Source organism: Malania oleifera, chromosome 1 (assembly GCF_029873635.1).
Source record: "Malania oleifera isolate guangnan ecotype guangnan chromosome 1, ASM2987363v1, whole genome shotgun sequence".
Taxonomy (NCBI): domain Eukaryota; kingdom Viridiplantae; phylum Streptophyta; class Magnoliopsida; order Santalales; family Ximeniaceae; genus Malania; species Malania oleifera.
Window position 1 is genome coordinate 83,830,492 of NC_080417.1, and position 5,436 is coordinate 83,835,927.

Genomic DNA, 5,436 nt, shown 5'->3' on the forward strand with positions numbered 1-5,436 from the left:
GAGAGGTTAGGCTTTGGTGGTTTCGAAGGTTTAGGCATTTTTCTTTAGGAACAAGTAAGGGGATTAGATTATGTCAGTTATTTTTAAATATGAACCAATTAAATTGCAATATGCGTATACAGAAACAGTATATATGATTTTCTGAATGGATCGGGTGTATGAAAATGGTTTTTTTGACATTTATATGTTTTTAGGGACAACTGAAGTGAATGAGTTGAACATCTCCTATTTTTAGTAAAATGTATAGTTGAAGTTAAATAAAACCCTGGAGTTGCTCATGCCCCTACTTTCAGCAACTTGTAGATTTTCTCAAACAATTTACCTTATTTATGATTTATCAGGTGAAAAATTGTGTGGCATGAGTATGGTTTAAATTGGCATAAATAAACGGACTATGTAAACTACTGTGATGTTATAGCTATATGCCGATATGAGAAATAATGGCTATAAGCCGATATGTGATATGACGGCTATAAGCTGTTATGTGATACGATGACTAGAGGTCGGGTTATGATATGCCAGTTTTTATACTGAGGCAAGATATGACAGATATGTTATAAAATAATGAACAACTTGTGTTTTGTATAGATTTATAGAAATGAATTATAATTTTAGTTTTATTATGTAAATTGTCATATATGATTTAAGAACCCTGAGAATATCAAATGATGTTATGAGCACAATTAGATACTTTAATTCATGCATTGAGGTTTATAATTTTAATTAAATACCTAATTACTCTTAATATTTTAACATTGTGTCCTATTTATAATATTTGGATTTTATTAAGTAATTTATAAATTTTTGGTATTTTTTTATTGTAGGGCAATTACTCGAAGCTAAAAGTGACACTATTTTTTATTTTGGGTGTAACCCTCTCGTTCGAGCTCCGATCAAACTGATTCAAAATTCTAATTGAGAAAATTATCTACAACTTTTGTGTTTTAAGTTTCAAGATATATGGGCTTTAGAATGATCAAAATTTCCCTCATTCACTGAGAAATAAAAGAAGAAAAATGGAGGAACAAGAAAAGAAAAAAGAAAAAAAAATATTTTTTTGGTTGATTTGACTCGACATGCAACTGGGTCCTCACCAAATTGGTGCTGAGTAAGGCTTCGAAGGAATTTGTTTTTCTTTTCTCTTCATAACCAGTGTCCCAGCCCCTTCTCCTTTCTTTCTTCTCTTGAGCCCCAGCTCCCCCTCTCCTTACTACTCTCCTTTTTCTCTTCTCTTCACTTCCCTTTTCCCACACTCGGCTCCTTCTTCTCCTTCTCTCCTCCCCCTCCTCTCCTCCTCTCTCTCAACTCTCCTTTCTCTTCCCTGCTCTCTCCCTTCTCCTCTTTTTTCTTCTCCCTACCTACTGTAATTTCTTCTCCTTCGCTATTATGAACCAGAAACTAGAGGCCATTGCTGCTGTGTTGCGTGTGCTGCCATGAACCTAAGAATCTGAAGCCTCTCTTACTGCTGTCCATTGTTACTGTTGCTATGGAGGAAGACCCGAGAAGCCTCCCAGCTCTTTTGTCTTCGTTGCTATTTTCCTAGGCACCCGAGAAGGTCCGTTGCTGCCTCAACTGCAGTTATTGCGCCTGCTGCTACCGTGAAGCCTCCCAACCGAACTCCCCTGCTGCCTGCTACTCCAAACACGGCCAACAACCTCCTCCAATGGCCAGACTCTCTCTCTCTCTCTCTCTCTCTTTCTCTTTCTCTTCCTTTTTCTCTTCTTTCTTCTCTCTTCTTTTAGTTTTATTTTTTTATTGCTTTTAATTAATTGAATAATTGTATTTTTTTTTTAGTAAAATCTTAATTAAAGTTTTAGTTTTTAAATTGTGTTTGGGAGTTATTATTATGGCTTATTTGTGTTCTTTCACTTCTTAATTAGTATTATCACTTGAGTTAGTATTTGATTGAGTTATTTCTTTTAGGATTTAAATCTTGTTGTGTTTTATTTAATTTAAAGTCGATTTAATTAAAATCTGATTTTTTTTTTTGTGTGTTTAAGTTTATTGTTTAGTTGTTAAAGTTCTGATTTTAGTTTGAGTTCTTAAATGCATTAGAAATTGGGCTATTGTTAAATTTATGTTTGAATGAGTTTTTTATTTTATTTTATTTTGTGCTTAAATTAAGTAGGAAAGATATCGTATTTAGTTTTTATTTCGAAATTTAACGCGTGTTTCAATTCTTGTTCGGCTATTAAACGTAGGATTTCCGTTTCTCGTTGTTAATTTAGTGTGTGTTAGGACTTAGATCTTAAATTGCACGTTACTTTAATTCATCAAAAGAAATCTCAAATAATCCAGAAAACCCGAATCTGAATTGTGTTCAGTGACTTTTTGTTTTCGATTGGAATTATGCAAAATTTGAGATTAAACTGCATTCCCTGAGGAGATGATTTGGCATTTGGGCTAAATATTACACGACAGAATTCCTATACTTGGGATAGCTTCCAAGCTGCTCATTTTTTGAGTGAGTCAAGTTTTTAGTGCCGTTGTTGGGAATGTTAGTTTTAGTTTCAAACTAGTGTTTTTCCCGTTATTTTAATTTTTATCGTAAAAAATAAAAATAAAAAAAGAAAAAAAAAATGAGTTTTGAAGAAAATATGGTTGCACTTGCACCACGCACGCTTATGGATTTTTTGTAGCCCATACGAACCACACAACTATCTTGCATCATATTGCTTGAGAATGCACAGAACTTTAATATTAAACTTGGAATGATATCTATGACACCTCAATTTTATGGGATGGAGTGTGAAAATCCGTATCAGCATTTAACTGATTTTGAGCTTGCATGTGTTACATTCATAGATGGGCTTGCGACTAATTAGGAAATTAGATTGCGTCTATTTCCTTTTTCATTTAAAGACAAGATTAAGACATGGTTTAATTCTTTTAGACCTAATTCTATCTCTAGTTGGGCTAATATGCAAAATGAATTTCTGTATAAATTTGTTCCCTTACAGAGAACTCAATTTTTGCAAGAACAGATCAGCCGATTCATGCAAGGAGTTGATGAGACATTTCATAAAAGCTGGGAGAGATTTAGAGATCTGGTTAATATGTTTCCCCACCATGGATTTGAATTATGGCGCCTGGTCAACTATTTCTACACTGCGTTGACTCCTGAATCGAAGTAGTTCCTTCATACTATGTGTTTAGGATATTTCTTCGACAAGGAGTCTAATGAGGCATTAAATTTTCTAGATCATTTAGCTGACTATGCTCAGTAGTGGAACACTAGGATTGACAGAAGACCAATTACAGCTCAACCATTGAGAGCAATACATAGTGGAGAGTGGTGTGAAATGAAAGATGATTTTTATGTTGAGGCATATCTGGCTGACCTTACCAGAAGATTGGATGCCATGGAGATGAAAAATGAGAATAGTATAGAGCAGCTTCGGAATCAACCTTCCCAGTCCTGTGCACCCCTTTATTAGCCATCATATCATCAGACTGCTTTTCAACATTAGTATCAGCCACAACAGATCTCTCAGAGCTGTGCACCTTCAAGAGTTCAATCTAATGCAGCACCTACTCCACCGAAGAAGTCTCTTGAGGATGCTTTTCAGTAGTTTATGCAGATTCAAGTCACAATTAACAATTAGTACACTCATACCATAAATGAATTGCGGGAGACCATTAATGAGATGAGCACGCAATTGAATATCTTAGAAAAAAGTATAACTCAGGGATTGATGATCAATGATCTCAGAACACCAGCACTTTCTGTTTGCAAAAGATGAGCAAGTTGGGAATTTGAGAGCAAGAGAGCTTATGGCATAATTTTCAATACTTGGTGAGTTTTGATTTGGAAAAACCATGTATTTATAGGCATTCAAAAGAGTTTTCTTGTTGCCCAAGTTTGCTTAGAGTATTTCCCAAGTTTTTAGAAAGTTTGAAGTCCAAGCAACTAATATTTAAAAAATAAAATTTTGAAAGTTTTTCCTGTTAATAGTGTTCAGACGGTTGAACACTTAGGTTCAGTCATCTGAAGTTCTTGAGCCCTTTGAAAAAATGAACTGAATACATGGTCAGACGACCGAGGTCAAGGGTTAGACGACGAAAGAGTCGAGTTCAGATGACCGAGGTCAAAGTTCAGTCATCTGAGGTGCTTCTGCCTATTTCTGTTTCTCACCAATAAATTTTCAGATGATTGAGCTTATTCTTCAAACGTCTGAAGTAGTTCTTTAGTCAACCGAACTTGAAGTTCAGTCATCTGAAGTTGTTACTTTAGGCTTTTGAACAGAACTTCAGTCTTTTGAACATATTGCTTTCTGTTTTTTAACTTTCAATAAGAAAAATGGTTTGCTCTCTTTCTTTTATTCTTTATAAAACTTATTCCGGGGTTTTTAAATAGGTTTCTAAGTCCATATAATTCCCCTAAAAAGCTTCAGAAGATATTTCAATAGATATTTTGACTTTTAAGTACTTACATTGTTTTTCCTAAAACCTTATATGCTAAGCTTGAAATCATCCACTTTATATTTGCTTTGAAATCCCTTGGTTGTTTGCTTGAGCTAGTTTTAGCTTCCCATGCTTTGATCAGTATAATGCTACTTTAAGCTTCTTTTTGGATCACTTGTTAGTTTATGTAGCTTGATGGTCCACAATGATCCTTGTTTTCTTGTCAAACCTGAAACACCAAAACTTAACCATTCCAAGTTAAAATGTCTTTTGTTATCACCGAAACTGATTAAAAAGCCTAGTTAGGCCAACAATCTCCCCTTTTTTGATGATGACAAACAAGGAGCAAGGATAAGGGTTTCCTTAAAAAATACTTCCCCTTACTATAAGCATCCGATAAAATTTAAGTAAATAAGAAAACATATTACTCTAGCATATCATCCAAGTATGTCAATATAAGCTTTTGAAGTTCACTTTTCCTTATATTGTTAAGATATCATCCAAGCATGTCACTTTTCCATATATTATTAAGTTCATTGCTTATATTACTTTTGCATTTCACTTTTCCATTTGTTAAGTTCATTGTATTGTTATTGTTAAGTTCATTGCTCATTGTTGTTGTTAAGTTCATTGCACATATTTCATTTCTCTTGTATTTTATATTTATCTTTGCTAACAACACTTTCTCCCCCTTTGTCATTATTCAAAAAGAATCAAGTAATAAGAAAGTCATTTTTATAATCATAGAGGAAGTGTTTGCATAACGAGGTGTTACAATAAAAAGAGTCAAAGTACCAACACTGCAAACAATACATTGTAATCAAACTACTACTTTAGCTAGTTGCTTAATTACAAACACTGAGGTACATTCAAAAAGTTTCATCTATGCTGGGTGCTTCCTAATGATTTTCTTCCTCTACTTCCTATGCTTCTTCCTCAGAGCCTTCTCTTTGTCCTTCTTCATCCTCTTGTTCTTGGCCGCCTTCCTCCTCATTTCCTTCTTTCTCTTCCTATTCTTCCTCTTCTTTTGAA